The sequence below is a fragment of the Rhipicephalus microplus genome, chromosome 7 (genome assembly GCF_043290135.1).
Source record: "Rhipicephalus microplus isolate Deutch F79 chromosome 7, USDA_Rmic, whole genome shotgun sequence".
Lineage (NCBI taxonomy): Eukaryota > Metazoa > Arthropoda > Arachnida > Ixodida > Ixodidae > Rhipicephalus > Rhipicephalus microplus.
The window spans coordinates 39,325,532-39,346,662 of record NC_134706.1 but is presented as its reverse complement, the minus strand read 5'-3'; the positions used below and the strand labels follow the sequence as shown (position 1 = coordinate 39,346,662).

At 44.3% G+C, this 21,131-nt stretch overlaps 1 long non-coding RNA gene across 1 annotated transcript in view; it reads left to right on the top strand.

The window, feature by feature from the left end:
• The first annotated feature begins 20,124 nt into the window (after window positions 1–20,124).
• Window positions 20,125–21,131, top strand: part of LOC142766911 (uncharacterized) — a 38,532-nt gene continuing 37,525 nt past the window's right edge. The window contains exons 1-2 of the long non-coding RNA XR_012884654.1: window positions 20,125–20,350; window positions 20,423–20,526. This is a non-coding gene — a long non-coding RNA (uncharacterized LOC142766911). The remainder of the gene's footprint in view (window positions 20,351–20,422; window positions 20,527–21,131) is intronic.

Sequence of the window (21,131 nt, the reverse complement as noted above, 5' to 3'; positions counted from 1 at the left end):
GTTCAGCATCTCGATGCAGAGGAGAACATCGAAAAAATGAAGTTAAGGCAAAAAATGTTAGGCATTTTAATCGCTCATTTGCCTTGTAATCGTTTTTTTGCGTGGTCCCCAGCTTAGAGGCATCAGGTAGGAAGGTCTACATGTGGGCTAGATGCTGCGTTTTCATGCGAAGGCGCTGGCAGTGCTGAGTAACGACGACGCAAAAGTTTTACCGTTAGCAGATAGCGGATTTTGAGGGAATGGCGTCACCATGCGGCAAACGTTCGTTGTGGACAGCGTAGCGAGATAGTGTTTACGTGGTTTACGTGTCCAAGTTGGGACGGTGGCTCCACCTAACGTAGGGTTAATAAGTTAAATAGAGTGAGAAAAAAAGAAAACGAAAATGTTTGCCTATGCCACTGCGCGAACCATTGTCACAAGTTTATTTTAGTTATAATAAAATAAATGAATATGAATCACACACCAAACGCGAAAACACTTAGGTTGCCGATTTGTTTACATCGATCTTGTAGTTAGGCCTAGACGCGTTCGAAATGAAAAGATCTAAAAAACGACGCCAACTTATTCGTAATACCTGGTCATGGAAGCTAACTTAAGGCAAGCGAAGCCACTTTAAGCAGTCGTTTGCTGCGAACAAAGTGAATCTTTCAACAACTACGCCAAAATGACTTTGAAGTGGGCGTCCGAGAGTGCCTCCATCTTGCATGTACACTACGTACACCTTCGCTACCATGGTAATATTAGAGAGTTATAGTATACTGGGCTTACCGGACTACCGGGTGTACCGTGATACCGGAATCGAAGTGCGCATGCGAAGATACGTACGTCACCCATACCACTTCGCATACGCGCGGTATTTTTCAGATTTTTACGTTACCGTTGCATCGTAGGTGTACGTATAGTGTACGTAAACATAGCGGCGCTTTCGGACGCCTGCTTCGAAGTGATTTTGGCGTAGTTGTTGAAAGATTCACCTTGTTCATTTCGAACAACTGTTCAAAGTGGCTTCGCTTGCCTTCAGTTAGTTCGATGACCGAGTATTACGGATAAGTTGGCGTAGTTATTGAGATAACTTCTCCCTTCGAGCTCGTCTAGGCCTAATTACAAGATCGATGTCAACCAAATCGGCAACATAATTGTTTTGGCATTAGGTGCGTGGTTCATATTTATTTACTTTTATTATCACTAAAATAAACTTCTAACAATGCATCGCGCATTGGCATAGGCAAATATTCACGTTTTTTTTTCATTTTCACTGTTTAACTTATTAACCATCTAATCGTTGGCGCCACCATCCCAGCGAGGGCACGTAAACCACGTAAACGCTATCCCGCTAAGCACAGCAAGACACTGCCCACAACGAACGTTTGCTGCATGGTAACGCCATTCCCTTAACGTATACACTATCACGCTAACGCTAAACTATAACTGTCTAATAAATCTGAAAAGTAGCGCACATACGGTAAGCGGTACGGCTAGCGTACGTACTTTCGCACGCGCACTTCGATCCCGCTATCACGCTACGCTCAGTATCCCGGTAAGACCGGTTGGTAAGACTGACTCATTGGAGGCACGTGTATCATAATAATGTTCTATTTCTCTCATTTTTACCAGGGTGCACTCAGGGGGTAGTGATATTTGTTTATGTTGGTACACTTTTTGTGATATTATTGTTTAAATGCTTTCATTTTGTACATATGTACACCACTCCGGCAGTAACCTCCCATTGGGCTGCCGTACTTGAAAATAAATAAATATACCATACGAATTGTTCCATGCTGCGCTCGCTTCCAATCTTATCACTAATATCTGTTGCATCATCAAGTGCCGGGTGTGTTTTATTGCGTGGGAGAACATTTTGGCTGCCTTTATTACAGGGTTTAGTTCCAGTATTTTGACCGCTATCTGTGACTTCTTGAACAGTTGATTGCGGTTTGTCACTTTAGAGAATGCTTTGTTTAAAGATAACGTCCAGAAGTCTTCTATACAGAATTCAGTTCCAATATTATGACCGATATCTGTGACTTAATGAACAGTTGAGTGCGGTTTGTCACTTTATAGAATACTGTTACTAAAAACAACGTCCATAAGGTTTCCATACAGGTTTCAGTTCCGATATTATGACCAATATTCGTGACTTCATGAACAGTTGTGTATGATTTGTTGCTTTAGAGAATACTTTGATTAAAGACGACGTCCAGAAGTCTTTCATACAGGGTTCAGTTCTAATGATATGAAAGATATCTGTGACTTCTAGAACAGTTGAGTGCGGTTTGTCACTTTAGAGAATACTGTGACAAAAGACAACATCTAGAAGTCTTCCATACAGGGTTCAGTTCCAATATTATGACCGATATTTGGTCATAATATTGGAACTGACCGATATCTGTGACTTCATGAACAGTTGTGTGTGGCTTGTCACTTTAGGGAATACTTTGATTAAAACAACGTCCAGAAGTATTCCATAGAGGGATCAGTTCCAATATTATGACTGATATCTGTGACTTCATGAACAGTTGTGTGTGATTTGTCACTTTAGAGAATACTTTGAATCATGACTACGTCCAGAAGTCTTCCATACAGGGTTTAGTACCAATATTATGACCGATATCTGTGACTTCATGAAAAGATAAGTGCGGTTTGTCAATTTAGAGAATACTGTCACTAAGAAACAACGTCCATACGTCTTCCATAGAGAGTTCAGTAGCAATATTATGACCAATACCTGTGACTTCATGAACAGTTGTGTGTGATCTGGCGCTTTAGAGAATACTTTGACTAAAGAAATCATCTAGAAGTTTTCCATACAGGGTTTAGCTCCAACATTATGACCGATATCTGTGACTTCATGAACAGTTATGTGTGATTTGTCACTTTAGAGAATACTTTGATTAAAGACAACGTCCACAAGTCTTCCATACATGGTTCAGTTCCAATATTATGACCGATATCTGTGACTTCATGAACAGTTGAGTGCGGTTTGTCACTTTAGAGAATACTGTGACTAAAAACAACGTCCATAAGTTTTCCATACAGGGTTCAGTTCCAATATTATAACCAATATTCGTGACTTCATGAACAGTTGTGTGTGGCTTGTCACTTTAGAGAATACTTTGATTAAAGACAACGTCCAGAAGTATTCCATACAGGGATAAGTTCCAATATTATGACCGATATCTGTGACTTCATGAACAGTTGTGTGTGATTTGTCGCTTTCGAGAATATTTTTATTAAATACGACATCCAGAAGTCTTCCATACAGAGTACAGTTCTAATATTATGAAAAATATCTGTGACTTCATGGAAAGTCGAGTGCGGTTTGTCGTTTTAGAGAATAATGTTACTAAAAACAACGTCCAGAAGTCTTCCATACAGGGTTCAGTTCCAATAATATGAGCGATATCTGTGACTTCATGAACAGTCGAGTGCGGTTTGTCACTCTAGAGAATACTGCGACTAAAAACAACGTCCAGAAGTATTCCTTACAGGGATCAGTTTCAATATTGTGACCGATATCTGGGACTTCATGAACAGTTGTGTGTGATTTGTCACTTTAGAGAATACTTTGATTAAAGACGACGTCGTCAAGTCTTCCATAGAGGGTTCAGTTCCAATATTATGACCGATATCTGTGACTTCATGAACAGTTGAAAGTGGTTTGTCATTTTAGAGAATACTGTGACGAAAAACAATGTGCATAAAATGCCTTACAGGGTTCAGTTCCAATATTATGACCAATATCTGTGACTTCATCAACAGTTGCGTGTGGCTTGTCACTTTAGAGAATACTTTGAATAAAGACAACGTCCAGGAGTATTCCATACAGAGATCAGTTCCAATAATATGACCGATATCTGCGACTTCATGAACAGTTGAGTGCGGTTTGTCAATTTAGAGAATACTGTCACTAAAAACAGCATCCATACGTTTCCATACAGGGTGCAGTTCCACTATTATGACCAATATCTGTGACTTCCTGAACAGTTGTGTGTGATTTGTTGCTTTAGAAAATACTTTGACTAAACACAACATCTAGAAGTCTTCCATACAGAGTTCAGTTCCAACACTAGGACAAATATCTGTGACTTTATGAACAGTTGTGTGTGATTTGTCACTTTAGAGAATACTTTGATTAAAGACGACGTCCACAAGTCTTCCATACAGCGTTCAGTTCCAATATTATGACAAATCTCTGTGACTTCATGAACAGTTGTGTGTGATTTGTCGCTTTAGAGAATACTTTGATTAATGACGACGTGCAGAAGTCTGCCATACAGGGTTCAGTTCCAATAGTAGGACCAATATCTGGGACGTCATGAACAGTTGTGTGTGGCTTGTCACGTTAGAGAATACTTTGATTAAAGACATCGTCCAGAAGTATTCCGTACAGGAGTCAGTTCCAATATAATGACCGATATCGGTGACTACATGTACACTTGTGTGTGATTTGTCACTTTAGAGAATACTTTCATTAATGACGACGTCCAAAGTCTTCTATAAAGGGTTCAGTTCTAATATTATGACCAATATCTGTGACTTCATGGACAGTCGAGTGCGGTTTGTCGTTTTAGAGAATACTGTTACTAAAAACAACGTCCAGAAGTATTCCTTACAGGGATCAGTTCCAATATTGTGACCGATATCTGGGACTTCATGAACAGTTGTGTGTGATTTGTCGCTTTAGAGAATACTTTGATTAAAACGACCTCCAGAAGACTTCCATACAGGGTTCAGTTCCAATATTAGGACAAATATCTGTGACTTCATGAACAGTTGTGTGTGATTTGTCGCTTTAGAGAATACTTTGAATAAAGACGACGTCCACAATTCTTCCATACAGGGTTCAGTTCCAATATTATGACCGATATCTGTGACTTCATGAACAGTTGAGAGTGGTTTGTCATTTTAGAGAATACTGTGACGAAAAACAATGTGCATAAATTTTCTTACAGGGTTCAGTTCCAATATTATGACCAATATCTGTGACTTCATCAACAGTTGTGTGTGGCTTGTCACTTTAGAGAATACTTTGAATAAAGACAACGTCCAGAAGTATTCCATACAGGGATCAGTTCCAATATTATGACCGATATCTGCGACTTCATGAACAGTTGAGTGCGGTTTGTCAATTTAAAGAATACTGTCACTAAAAAAAGCATCCACACATCTTCCATACAGGGTTCAGTTCCACTATTATGACCAATATCTGTGACTTCATGAACAGTTGTTTGTGAGTTGTCACTTTAGAAAATACTTTGACTAAAGACAACATCTAGAAGTCTTCCATACAGGGTTCAGTTCCAACATTACGATCAATATCTGTGACTTCATGAACAGTCGAGTGCGGTTTGTCACTTTAGGGAATACTGTGACTAAAATCAACATCCAGAAGTCTTCCATACAGGGTACAGTTCAAATATTATGACAAATCTATGTGACTTCATGAACAGTTGTGTGTGATTTTTCGCTTTAGAGAATACTTTAATTATAGACGACGTCCAGAAGTATTCTATACAGGGATCAGTTCCAATATTATGACCGATATCTGTGACTTCATGAACAGTTGTGTGTGATTTGTCGCTTTAGAGAATACTTTGATTAATGACGACGTCCAGAAGTCTGCCATACAGGGTTCAGTTCCAATAGTAGGACCAATATCTGGGACGTCATGAACAATTATGTGTGATTTGTCGCTTTAGAGAATACTTTGACTAAAGACAACATCCCGTAGTCTTCCATACAGGGTTAAGTTACAATATTATGACCGCTATCTGTGACTTCATGAACAGTTCAGTGTGGTTTGTCCCTTTAGAGAATACTGTGACTAAAAACAACGTCCATAAGTTTTCCATACAGGGTTCAGTTCCAATATTATGACCAATATCTGTGACTTCATGAACAGTTGTGTGTGGCTTGTCACGTTAGAGAATACTTTGAATAAAGACATCGTCCAGAAGTATTCCATACAGAAATCAGTTCCAATAATATGACCGATATTGGTGACTTCATCAACAGTTGTGTGTGATTTGTCACTTTAGAGAATACTTTGATTAAAGACGACGTCCAAAGTCTTCCATAAAGGGTACAGTTCTAATATTATGACCAATATCTGTGACTTCATGAACAGTCGAGTGCGGTTTGTCAATTTAGAGGATGCTGTGACTAAAAAGAACGTCCATAAGTTTTCCATACATGGTTCAGTTTCAATATTATGACCACTATCTGTGACTTAATGAACAGTGCTGTGTGGCTTGTCACTTTAGAGAATACTTTTATTAAAATCAACGTCCAGAAGTAATCCATACAGTGATCAGTTCCAATAGTATGACCGATATCGGTGACTTCATGAACAGTTGTGTGTGATTTGTCGCTTTAGAGAATACTTTGATTAAAGACGACGTCCAGAAGTCTTTTATACAGGTTTCAGTTCCAATATTATGACCGATATCTGAGACTTCATGAACAGTTGAGTGCGGTTTATGACTTTAGAGAATACTGTTACTAAAAACAACGTCCATAAGTTTTCCATACAGGGTTCAGTTCCAATATTATGACCAATATCTGTGACTTTATGAACAGTCGAGTGCAGTTTGTCACTTTAGAGAATACTGTGACTAAAAACAACGTCCAGAAGTCTTCCATACAGGGTACAGTTCCAATATTATGACCGATATCTGTGAATTCATGAACAGTTGTGTGTGATTTGTCGCTTTAGAGAATACTTTGACTAAGGAAAACATCCAGAAGTCTTCCATACAGGGTTCAGTTCCAATATTATCACCGATATCTGTGACTTCATCAACAGTTGTGTGTGGTTTGTCACTTTAGAGAATACTTTATTTAAGGACAACGTCCAGAGGTATTCCATACAGGGATCAGTTCCAATATTATCACCGATATCTTTGACTACATGAACAGTTTGTTTAAAGACAACGTCCAGATGTGTTCTTTACAGGGTTCAGTTGCAATATTATGACCAATATCTGTCACATCATGAAGTTTCAGATACAGGTAGTTGCAGTAGAGCACATTTTGACCATTGAAAATGCCCAAAGGCATTGTACACAGAATTGGGTTCCTATATATTACCAATATCTGTTGTACCAATAAGAAGCTGGTGCTTTATTGCATTAGAGGATATTTCTGACACACACATCAGCTGAAAGTCTGCTACTCCGGCCTCAATTGTAGTCTTATGACTTAAATCTGTCAGATTATGAAGTTTCAGGTGTGATTACTAAGCGGAGGGCTATAAATTATGCAGTGTAAATGTACTGAAGGCACCAGCATATTTACGATATTATTAGTAAATTTGGTAGGGCAGGTATAGGAACCCGGTATTTCATAAATCTGATTAGGAGGGCAGCCGCCGCCTCATTCACCGAAGAGAGGATGGGGGGCTTAATGTCACTTTCATATATTAACATATTAGCGAGGGGACGCTAAGTCAGCCTCTCCCTGTTATAGGAAGAGGGAAGGGGCACTGCGACAAACGTTCGCCCCCCCCCCCCTTCAGGAAAACCCTGCACGCGTCTATGATAGACGTACAGTATCCTAGACGCGAATTTTCATTCGCGGGAGCCTCGCACGCACCGATGTTGATTTCTGGTGCATACCGATGTAGTTACTTTGGGCATTGGGATGTCAATTACTTCTAAAATAGTCTAAACAGTGGTGGGTGAAGCACTATCAACTGATTAACGTGCTCTTATATCCTCTAAAACATACAAACCCGCTCCAGTTGAGAACGTGCCGTTCTGTGCTGAACTTGGACAGATATAAGCCAAAAGATCAAGCAACATTGTGCATCGGCCTTGGACGCGTGGGTACTGTAGTGTAGGCGTGAACGCGGTCGACGCGTGCCAGTGGTTGCGCGCCCTTTCCATCCACAGGTGCGACTAGACGCTTTTGACGCGTAGGCGCGTGCATATGCGTGCCAGTGGTTGGCACTTTAGTCTGCCACTAGCGCACGCCAGGTGGCTCGGCAACGTTTTACGTCAGACATGGGCTCACTTTGCTGGGCCATCCTACTGTGAACAAGGCTACTGTGAACAAGGCCAACATTATTTTAATGTTTTAAACCTGTTTAATGTTTTAAACATATTTCAATGTTTTAAACATTTTGGCCCTACTCTTTCATTGCGGTTGTTATTCGTGCGTTAAAAGTTTGGTATTGTTTCTCGGTGGGTGTGGTTATCTCTTATTTTCTCCGATATGTCACCGTTATGAAACCTGATGGTCGTGAAGAGCCTTTCACATATCTGCAAAGACATTTATAATTCGTTTAGACAGTAGTAACAGCCTACCTCACGTCGTTTGGCAGCCGCCTCAAGCTCATCTCGAACCAAAACGGTACGCCCCAGTTGATGAGCAGATCAAGCATCACGTACGCCGCGTGCTGGCTGTTGTCCGCCCCTTACTGGGGCCACGTCATGCCTCGGCCCTTCATGAACGCCTTGAGTTGGGACAGGCACTCCTCGGCCGGTGCCAAGCACGCGGAGTACAAGGAGAAGGCAGCTGCGCAACATGCGTGGTCAGAGATAATTCAGCGCCTAATATTTCATATTTATTTCCAAAAAAAGACCGTACCACCCACAGCACCGTGGCACGTCCTATGACCTCTGCTGACTTTAGATCAGTGGGCCAGTCTTTCACATATGTAATAGACAGTCGTGGTGGCTGCTTTCATTTCAAGTATTAACTACTTTTTGGAGGCTAATGTTAGGGCTACGAATACTATGAGTTAAATGTTCGTCGCTACCACATCAAAGATTTCATTTGATCCAGCAGGGACGTTAGAATTAATGACAAAATGTAGCGAGACGTTCAAGTTGCCGTACTAAGACTAGAGACTCAAACGAAAAGCTGTGTGGGAATGTGAGATATCTGGAACGCTTAAGCGTTGTTGACATGCCTTTCACCACAAGTTTTATCACTGTTGACTGATTTCTGCTCCTCACGGGCCGGCTTTACGCTCTCCCATAGTAGAGTACCTAGTACTCTAAATCGCTACCCACTTCTTCTAAACACACAGATTTGTCTCGCCTACCTTAGTGTGAACCAAAGGACGGCTGTCAGCTCTCGCGTAGTATAGTACCGAGTACTCTAAATCGTTAACCCCTTTCTGTTTACACACAGGTTTCAGGTTATATCCGCTACCGGACGGCTTCATACTCTCCCCTAGCAGAGTATCAAATACTCTAAATTGTTAGCGGCTTTTTATAAACGCACAGGTTAATTTAATCAACTTGTGTACAAAATACGGCGGTTTAGCCTCCTTACCTTAGAGAAATAGGACCTTACTGCACATGCTCTGAGAGTGCCCTTCGGTACGCGGCACCGATACAGCATCGTCTAGCAAGTGGGACTCCGCTCTCCTGAGTACTGACATGGCATCAGAACTCTGGGCTGTGCAAGAGCCCGCGTTGCGGTGCTAGGTCTCGGCCGTACTGTACCGTCGCGGGATCACCCCACCGTGTGTTAGGGGGCATACCTTCGGACTTTCAGAATAAAGTTTTCCCAAACCAAACCAATCTCGATAATAAGTAAGCGTATTGAACGGAGCACTTATTCCAAGGGCGTCAAACGCGCAGTCCGCATGTGGCCTTGGCTTCGCACGGAATGAATTTGTTCGACTTCTGGGGTCTGAAGGGAGATCGCCGCGCTCTCTGAACACACGAGGCAATCACAGCACGCGCGGTAGAGAAAAGCAGGCACGCATATATTTATCAATTTATTTTACAAACGGTGATATCACTAGCCGTGTCTAATGTATCACTAGTAATGCGGTAATAAAAACGACCTTATACCATACATCAGTGCAGAACACAAACGAACAGGACCTAATGCATATGCGGCGTCATCGAACTATGTAAATTGGTTGGTTTTGTAAAACGTACGAGCCGTGTTAGACGCATGTGATATCGGCGCATTAGCTATAGGGGTCAATGAACTGTCAAGATAAATGATAAAAGTTGAATTAATGAAGTCATTTAAAGAATCATTGCTTTCTTCTGAGCAGCGGGTGCCATAGCTGTTGCTTGTGACGTATATCTCCGCCGCGCGCTTGTTTCCACGTGGCCTCCGAGATCCACTTCGGCAGCACGCGCAACATTAATTTAAGTCGAGGAATACATAAAGGCACAGAAACATTGACGTTCGAGTACCGCTTCCAGACACCTAAGTGAAGGATTATGGTAGCCTCAAGCTTTTAAGTGTGAGGAACTTCAATGGCCCGGCCTGTCATCCGTCTTGCACATGTGGCGAGGTCACGCTGAAAATAAAGCGGTACATATACCGGCCCTAAAAAATTTAGCAATGGTAATAAGATAATCAAATAAATTAACAAAGTCTAATGTAATACAATCAACAAAAATAACTAAGAACTATTTGCACTTGAAATCATTAAATCCACTTCAGAAACATACAGTTGACACGCACAACTCGAGAGGGCGCCACTGTCCCGCCAAGCGCGTGATTGCTCCTTCAAAAGACACCTTTCTGGTGCCCCATCTAAAGAAGAAGCAACCTGGCCGAACTCGCTGCACACAACAGGTATCTTTAATGCCAAAGCAAGCATCAAGTCCATAACACGCAGCAGAGAAGTAGGGCGAATGTCGTACATGGAGGTATCTGATTTTCCTAGCAAGATTCTGCTCGTACCCTGAAAACTCTACGTGCTTAACTCAAACATTGACGCCATTGCCGGTTTGTTGGACGGAGTAGTGCGAACTGTGCGAGGGGGCATCACTGGATACCTGGGCTACGCACTTTCTTAGGTTTCACTGAATCAGGCGCAGGATTTGTATCTACAACAATCGCTTCATAGTTTTGAACACGAAAGTGTGTTACGCAGGGAAGCACTAAGATTTCAATTATGTAGTTCTGTCACGAAACTGACGTCGAAATGATATGTACGATCACAAAGGAAACACAAATAGATACGTGTACATATACAGTGAGTTACGCCGACGCCGTTGGCAAAATCTAGCCGAAAGTGTCTATATAATTGCTATCCCAATGAAAGTCCCGTCAACAGAAGTCGAACCGATGGCTTTCGGCCGGCGGAGATTTATCATTAAGCGTTAATGAGGGTGCGCTCGCGTTAAACTGTGCTTTAGCAATAATACATCAAGACACATTGTACAGTCTCTCTTACATCAATGTACAGTAAACATCCAACTTCTTCTTAGGAGAACAAACACTTGGGCGAGTTTTTATGCTGCGCTTCCGTGTTATACCAATTCTTATTATGAAGGGGTAAACCATACTTCTTTTTTTACCTTCTCGCTTGCTCTTAGACTCCAGGTACTGTGCACCCCGTCTCATCCACATTAGCATCATCTTCGAAGCAGTGTCGGTGATCAGGCCGTTCTCCCACTTTATCACACCGCACACGTGCGCCTCAATGTCGTCGCAAGGGTCGACGCTCATGTTGAGGCGGTTGATGACCTCGCTCACCATACTGGCAACCAGCGCTTTTGCAAGGTGATTCTTTCCTGGGCATCTGGGCTAGCGAAAGTCGGTGCCTGAACAGCAGCAGCACTAGTGGGATGACGATCAGAATGACGGCGACAACTGCACTCGCGGCGAGTGCATTCCACCGAGCTTCAGTCCACAGGCTGTTCACCTTTGTTTGGTGGGCACCTTCGATTGCCTGCGTAGGTATTAAAGAGATCGTGACACACTCAGATGAGCGTCGGGTGTCGCGCACACCTTGACCACAAGACGCCATCAGCGCTGATTTCTCTACGCTAAATAGACTGGACACTTACCGAATAAGCAATAATCCTGACTCCCTGGAGACTTTCGCGGATGGTGTCCGCATCCTTTAGGCATACTACAGTTGCAGTACTATCTATAGTACCTTATCCCTAAACACTATTGCCATTTTTTATGAACGGTGCTGAATTCTCGCTTAATCCGTCGGCTCCATCCACACAAACTATTTCATGTCATTTGGTCCTAATTCGGTGTTAAATCAGTTCCATCTTACCAGCTACTACACCCCGGAAACTCTCAAGTTCAAATGATCGCCTGATGGGTGCGAAAACTCAACAGTGAAGCGTTTCTGCTTCAAACACCCAGAGTGGATCCACTAACCTCTCTCGCCAGTCGCGCTATTGCACTTTCTTGTAGGGTCGCCCTCGTCGGGGCCAAGATTCAACTTTAAAACGATCAAACACTACATCTTTGTGTTTCGTTACGCATAAAAAACACCCTGTTCTTATATCAAGTAGTTTTTCTTAAACATATGCTGCGTCATCAATTTTCTGTAATAGATTTTGCTCAAGCTTACTCGAGGTCAGCAGCAGCCTATTGACATCATTATCCTCTTTTCAAAATATACGGCGGCCAACGGCTGCGATGGCAGGTAACGGCTCGCGGTTCGTTCTGATGTGTCTCTGGCTATTTCGTTTCGCTTTAAATATTTCAAGCCTCTGCTGACCGACACACTCTGTCTCGTTCTGTTTATTTTGACTCATTCAAATGATTTCGCGAAGGGAATTCAAGTGACTTCCGGGGAACGAAGCGACCATTGAAGCTTTCATCGTATGAACACCCGTTGCAAGCCAGGGAATCACGGGACGGGGAGTAGAAGCCACCTCAGTTTTTTTAAGGATTGGGTCTTGTGGGCTTGCTGGTTCATTTCAACATATGTAGTTTTTTTGCCAGTGACTGCGTACGCGTCACACGGTGGCAGCGCACCGCAATCATAAATTTTACAATTTTTAACGTCTTCATCTGTCACCGGAAAAACGTGCGTTAGTTGCGGGGTGGCTTCACGTGGTAACGAGTCGCTGACTGTATAGTTAATTCTGAAATTATATCCCCAGGTGACACCAAGCCAGCCGTTGAGATGAAAGAAGGCAAATAAATCACTGTCGCCTCGCATCTGTCTTAGCAGCTAGCCCATATATTAGTGCAAAAAACCTACGAGATGATCGTTTACCGCAGTCGCGTTTGAGAAACATCACATAATAGTGGGTGTGATTTTATTATAGTGTGACAAAGAAAGTGCCACATAAATAAAAAATACTTTTTTCTGCCACCTGGGCCACCTGACACAGAAGCATCAGTGTACAATGGGCAAGGAACCTCCTACATGATATGGCTTGTAAAAAGCAGCCCTGAGTGATACACCTGTTATGAGGTACCAATACATATATGTATAAAATACTGTTGTTTACTAGTTAACCGAGATTATTTGTTTACTTTGGAAAATTTCAGGCATTGATATCTGGTGATGTTACTTGATTTTCCAGACTGCCATGCAACGACAAGATGACTACCGCCGAATGTCCACTCTGCAAGCACGTTGAAACATCTTAATGTCCACAACAGGTCATCTAGAACCTCACACATGCAATGCTGTATTTGTGAATGTTTTACCGCGCATATCGTGGAGGGGTGCTTTAGATTGGCCACTAGCACTGGCTGTCTACCGTCTACCACTGGCTGGCAACCACTATGATGTGAAATTCTGTGCACTACCGTCATTAAAAAATCGCGGAAATCGCACAGGTAGTTGAAAGATACATGATCTTGACTTATCCACCGCCACACTGCAAGATAGTATAAATTTCAAGTCCTAACCTCTAAAAGTAGCAGGGAGAAAAGAAAACTTCAGCACAAGTATACTGAGAAAGTAAACACAATAACAACTGTGAAATTAATCTGACCTTTATTGATCCAGTATTTAGAAAGATTCACATCATGTACCACCAATTGATTTCAGGAGTGCTTGCTTGCAAGAGAGTGCTGTAGTTTTATCGATATGTTTATGGGAAAAAGAGATTGTGCTCAGAGCTGAGCAGATAGTGTACAGTAAGAGCACCAACAATGATGTACAAACAACTAAATTGTACAATGCATGCCTAAAGCTTATTTTCTCAAAATTGAGCCTTTTCGATCTGTAAGCACAGACCTCATAACTGTTCCTTAAGCATACATGTTCGCTGCATACTCAGCAGACCGGTCATTACCTGCGACGAGAAATTCTAGCTGTAGTAGCAGTGTAAGTTAACTCTTACAATGAGTGTAGCAAGCCTGAAGTACTTTTTAGGCCCATCACCTGAATACATATTGCCTATGATACTGGCTCACGGATGAGAATTAAAACGAGGGCCTGCCCTGTCGTCACGACGCGACATCGCACAATTGTGAAGTACTCAATGTAGCATTGCAGAGCGAGAAAAATTCAGAACTACACGCATCCGCAATTGCTTATTTAACAAGTTTAGCAAAACCACAATGCTCTCACTGCGCGAGCGATCTATCGGCAATGTGCAAGCTTCCTTCCCGATTCCACATCATGCATTCACTTCACTTCAAGATGAACACTACAGGGCAAGCGCCGCATCTGACGGCAGAATCGGACCCTTGTCCTGAAGCCACGCTATTGAAACTCGAACGCCGCAATAAAATGAGAGCGACGTTCATTCAGCGATCTCGATGTTCAATGATATGCATGTGCTTGTTAGCTATCACGAGTCTTTACACATGGGTTTCGATTCGTATGAGTGACTTGTTTTGTTCGGACCCGACCATATACATTGGTTGTACCGGCTTGAACACTCGCAATAAACGATGCAAACCTTACTCGATTGACGTTGCTTTTGCCAGGCGAGGCCAGCTAGGCCACCTGGCAATAATTACTTACGCGAAGTGCGATTTAGGAACGAAAACAAAAAAAAAACACAGAGAAAGCGAGCAGTGCGAACCAGCCGCGAGACCCCCACCTGCATTAGCTGCAGCAAAAAAAAAAAATCGTATCTTTATTGATGATGACAGTACTACCAGCGCCATCTCGCCTCGTGGTATTGCAGTTCAGTACTCCGCCAATACATATTTGCATGTTATTTTGATTCAACAGCCCAAAGGTACCGTTTCCGTTCTCTAAACTGGTAGGTGTTCTTTGATCCTACTAAATGTCTGTCCCAAACTGGGTCGACATGAATGTGATGTTTTCTGGAATGTTCTTCTATTGGCTATTATACACATATGACACATGCGCACATGAAGAAACATAGAATACAGATGTAGCTATAGCAAGAGATAATTGTTTTGTAATGCCCAGTTCTAATGCGTTCCGGTAAGGTGTAGAGACAAGCCGACGAACCGAAGACGTTTGGAGACCATGTTCTGTAAAGCCGGTATTCGACCAGCCCTCCTTAGTCTTCTAATATCAATGCGTACGCACCGCTTTTACATTACCTCACTTGGTGCTCTCAATGGAGTCATGACACCTTTGTCTTGCTCAAGGAAAACTGGGTTTATGCCTTAAAACAGAATGAAACAAAGGAGGTGTACCCTGGATGAAGTACACACCAACAACATAGTGTTGCCATGCATGATGCCAATAACCAGAGTCATTATGCTTCGCTTCAATGCTAATCATATTACCATCGACGCTTATCCGCAGACTGTGCAGAAAAAAATTGGAACTAATTGTTAATTTCTAATTTACATTCAATTTCAGAATGCAACAAATCGGCGAATTTCGTCATCTTCCTTACTTTTTACATGTCCGTCAACTCCTCTTTGATTCATACCTAGATTTTTGCCCTCGGCAGTTTTAGTGGCTAAAAAGCCGGTGAGCAAATGTAGCTCTATAAACTTGCCTCGACGTCAAAGTAAAAAACAATGGCCCCAGTGGCACACGTACCAGGGAGTGCATTCGTTCCAAGACCTCCTCGCTCAGCATGGTGTGTCCCGATGAAGCCCTCTGATGTGTCGCGTTGAGGCTCGACTCGTACGGGCTTCTCTTGGCTACAATGGAAATGCTCGCTTGTGTTCCCTGTGGCCTCAAGAGACGCACATCTTCGACACTATCATTGGTCTTGCCTTCATCCTCAGACTTTTTCTCGGTACTTTCTCACGAAACTGGCATGCGGGGCGGCTCGTGTGGGCCGCGAGCTGCCACGCCACGGGCCTTTGCTGTTGGATTCATCGGAGACTTGGCGCGATTGGCGCCACCACCGCCTCCACGATGGCGGTGCGGAAGGATGATGCGAGAAGCGTACCTGCTGCACGTCGTAGAGGCAGGCACGGCGCCTCTCTGTGCTCTCGCGGGGTTATGTACAGGGCTAGCAGAGGAAGCAGGGCCAGCGATAATCCTGCTTCTCTCGACAGCCGCGTCCGGAGGAGGCTTGGAGTCAGACGGCGACTTGGTGGCCTTAGATCCAGGTACGCGTTGGCGCCGGGATGTGAGATCGTGTCTGCTCACCGTCGATGCGGTTTGTGGAATGACCACGTCCGAAGATTGGCGATGCCGCGACATGAGGCTCGGGGATGAGCTCCTGCTGACCACACACGCGGCTGGCGACAAGTCGGGCTTGGCAGCGATGCCCTCGGTGGATTCAACTCTGGGCATACTTCAGTCGCGTTTCTCTGCGTACTATTGGCGATAGAGTAGATTCGAAAGGAGGCGTCTGCGGGGTAGCGTTTCTTCTGCAGTGCGGAAAGAACGACCGCGCGTCAGAGCACACGAACTTCTTCTGTCTCGTCGCCTTCGTGATTGAGAATAAAGGCACGTGAATTAAGATGAACATAGGGGGAGAACAGGTATTTTTTATCATTCTTCTGGAGAGGAAACAATCAACTACTTCTTTCTAACATGCACTGTTTCAGGATCCCGTAAAATAAAATGCCATAGCTCCACCTCTACGAAGGGTGGCCCAGGAAGTAACAGAACTAGTTGTTCTTTCGTTCGGGGCCAATACTCAGAATAGAGCCACGGGATGTTTTCTTCGTAACTGAGGATTTATCACTTAGACAAAACAAAAATAGGCGTTCTAAATTTCGCAGGCAATAACTCGCTATTCAGATCTGTACATGTGAACTACCACATCTAGTAACGTTACGTTTAACTTAAACAGAAGATGCACTTACTAATTGGCAAATCTTCTGCAATGCGTATGAGCTATTGGAAAGTTTGTATCTGGTTACCCAAGAAACTTACGTACATACGAAGTTGTGGCGGTGGTACTGAGCATGCACGCAGTCCCAATCACATACCTCGCCATGTCACCGGGAATGTGCGCACGCACAGCCATAACATCGGTGCAAACGCTTACCCAGTGGAGATTAGCTGTTTCCAGCTAGTGACATCAATTTCTCGTCTTTTAATTGGCCGTAGCGCACAGTTTAGTTTGCCAGCTGCGAACTGATGCTTTATGCTCTTCTGACCCATGTCCTTAAGCTTCCACTGCCAAATATTTGTGTCAATTCGGCAGATGTTTCGAAAGCCATACTGAAATAGTCGGTGCTGTAGGCTGTCTGAGTGGAACCCCGGGAACCTCGGAGGACATAAAGTACGGTTTTGTTCGTTACTGTTTTTTTTTCATCTATCGCTAGTTCCCCGTCGCGGGGGTCTAGTGGCTAAGGTACTCGGCTGCTGACCCGCAGGTCGCGGGATCGAATTCCGGTTGCGGCGGCTGCATTTTCGATGGAGGCGAAAATGCTGTAGGCCTGTGTTCTCAGATTTCGATGCACCTTAAAGAATGCCAGGTGGTCGAAATTTTCGGAGCCCTTCACTACAGCGTCTCTTATAATCATATGGTGGTTTTGGGACGTTAAACCCCCATATCAATCAATCTATCTATCGCTTGTGTGACTTGGCTTGCCGTAAGCTTCGGCTCACGCTACACCTTTGCGAATAGACTATGGTATGCAAATGAGCCTGCACAGCCACCAATATTGAGCGGCACAGAAGAAAAGACGACGCCAATCACACCGCAGCAATTAAGTACTGTGTGTGTATGTCGTACTAGGGGTATGCAGCTCAGGCTGCAGTCGCAACTATATATATATGCTTGGTAGAACCGGTATTCAAACTTCGACACGTAGGCAATTTTCTTCTCGTGTTGATGACGTTGCTTTATTAATTTCGAATATTTTTTGGCAACACATTTATTGCCAGCCACCATATATGCTTGGGAATGATGAACAGTGGGAGGTCGCACTGCGAAGCTCGGTCCCGGATGCGCCACTCTGACCCGTCCAGCTAGCCGGAAACGCCGCCAGGACCCGGGGCCTCCGTTCAGACAAGAACCTGGTACCCAAAGTGCAGGACCCATTGAAAGTATTTCTCTCTTAACATTTGGGTGAAAAACACAAACCGGAGACATAGTGTGATAATGAGCCTGAACAGGAGAAGTGCCTATGGCAGGCTGGCCGACGTTTCGATACGAGGGCCTATCTTTGACAAAGGCACCATGTCATCCTTGGCATGTTGGTTTTAACGGGGTTAGTAGTGACGTCATGTTCTGGTGGTGGTCAGAGTTATTCAATCATACGAGTTGCCAAACTCCCCTTAGGCTTCATGTATCGAAATCCGAACACAACATTGGCTGAAATAGCGGAAGTGAGTAGATTGTAGCGTCATCTATTGACAACGAAATGAACTAGAAAGCGCAATATTTTGTGTTCTTGCGTTATCGTGGGCACCGCCGCATTCTTCCTAACAGCATGGTAGTGCCTATAATTTGTTCTTAGGTGAGTTGGTGCCTAAGGGTGGTGAACATGTTACTTTGTCGCAGTGGTGGAGACGTGATGCAGGACAGAGGAGCTGCTTGTTACCTTGTTGTTGTGTCAATTTTCACGGTTTCCGCGTTGCGCTAGAAGTAACGAGGCTATAAGCGGCATGTTCGTGTGGTAGGTTCACAGCTAGCACAGCGTAATGGATGGTGCAGAAGTCGATATGTTATCATATTTATGTGGCGAGCCCACGATGTTAACATTTCGGCAAAATAGTGAGCGGCAAAGGATGCAAACGGGATTCAGCGTTGATCCGGGTGGATCCAACCTGTGAGTCAGTCTACGGCAGCAGACGACATTGCCCGAATAGCTAACGCCGGTGCCGTTGGAAAGACTCTACGAACATGTCACCCGAAGAGAAAAGAATGCTTGCAGTGCTAGTTGCAATAAATAACAATGTTCATGTTCCCACTTTGTTGTCATCGGGCTTTCATAATTATATGGTATTCCAGCCGGTTTCTCAATGATTTCGTGATTAGGGGAATTCGACCGCAGCGTGAAAGACAAAGCGACCAATGCACGGTAAGTACTGATCGGTACTGTTGTGCTTTGGTTTGCACTCTACCGTATCTGTGGCTTGTTTGTGCGGCCATCACTCTCATCGTGTTAGACACATTGTGAACCGCAGAGTGAAACAGTTAAAAGGATTTGTCAAACATACCATGATCAATCCAACTCAAGCGCATATTTTCAAACGAGCTAGCGAGGATGTAATAAAAATAATCAGGGCGCAGCATTAAAACCGTGGTAGCACAAAATTGCAAGCACCACCTTCGACGAAATAAACCTTGACGCTTTGACCCCGGCTTTGATAACGCCTTTGCAGAGCGAAAACGGCTGACAGCGGCGGCAGGTGCCGTGCAAATTAAGGTCATTTATTGAGGCGACACCACCATTGTTGAATGGGGCGTTGAGCTGTGTTGCGTGCGGCGTTGAGATGTGAGCCAATGGGGAGCTTTAGAATACCGTTTCCAAGCGCTGCGGGTGAAACGGGTGCCACAAGAGCTTTAGAATAGCGTTTGCCCTGCTACGAACCGCAACGCACCATCGCAGCGACACCGTAGCCTCGAAACTAGCGCTTGTGGGCCACATGCGGGCCGCCATCACCGCACGCAATTTCGGATTTTCCGTGTGCGGTCCGCGAACGCCGACTCTCGTTACGACGCATGCGCAGTGGCAGCGACCGCACCGCAAGGGCTCGCGGTGCGCTATCCTAAAACTCTCTAGCGTTGCGTGCGGCGTAGAGACATATCAATACGGTAATTATTACGTCGATGCCACAGACCACTCGTGTCTTAACCAGACAAAAACAATCAGCACCGGGAAGTGGAGCTGTTTTGGGCACCTACATTTACATCTAGTTTCGTGTGTTCGCCGTGTTCGCTATCGTATCCGATAAGCGTGGTCCGGTGAGTCGGGTCCGGCGAACCGCCCGTGGTCTCTCAGACGCTGCTTCACGCGTCGATAACTCTCCAGAGTTGCGCTTATCTAAACTCGCGTTCGTCGCTTGGTCACGTTCACGCTCGTCAGTTGCCGCGTCTTTGCGCAGACGCAGTGAAGAAGAAATATTCTGCGAACCCTGAATCGCAACCAGAAGCGAAGCTTGTGACCACTTGCATGCCCATGCATTTCACAAGAAGGGAAAACGCCATCTCTAATCGCTTGCCCTCTAATAATTGGCCGCATGGCTCAACGGCAGTGTTCGCGCAAAGTTTTTATGCGAACCTAAGTAAACGTAACGCCGACGCGCTGTACGAGCTAGCAGAAGACGGAGGGTGCCAGGCACCGCCAGGCGAACGAAAAGGATTTGGTAACCCTCGATGTTAAGACGTGTTCTGTGGCCCTGCCGCAGTCGATGTAGCGTACTCTGCTTCTGTTGCAGGGGACAGAGATGTCGTTCGATGTTACAATGTGTTTCGGAGAGTCCTCCCAATAACATACCCAGGAAAACCCTCTTGGTTGATTTCGCATATTGGACAACGTTCCGTGAGTACAGTTTCAAGTTTTCCAAGCCGGCTTCTCCCCTTGAGCGCATTTCTTAGCGCCGCAGAAATCACCTAAAGCGCGTAATATAGCAGAGCTAGGTTGCCACACACCAGCGCTATTTCTACTTTTCGATTCCGCCTTTCGCTTGTTTTTGACGGCCGCTCGGGTCGAGTGCAGCAATACGCTCATCTATAATGTTCCTCGTTTCATGGTTTGAATACATTTTGCTAAGAACTGCTGGTTCAATGGGCCGCGCACAATGAAAGTGGAAATATAAAGAAAGGCATGTAAAAAAAATTGGCCTTGCATCTGCATTGTCCTCTGAAAATGTCGTCGAAAGACGATATAGTCTTTTGTCAGGAGAGAGTGAAAAAACGTTTATTTGACGTTTCGCGCAAGAAAATTGGTGAATGGTATTCTGGAGGTGCTGCGTTAGTGCCTCGAGCATGCAGCGGAGGCGACCGAGCGCGTCAAGTCACGTCACACATTAGAGAGCCTTCATGTGCGCGCGTCTCTGTTTTCCACGCAATGTTTGTGTTTGTTGCGGTTTTGTGCCTTCGCTCTGTTCGCACTTGCGAGTGAGTTACGTGGTGCCATTACTGTGA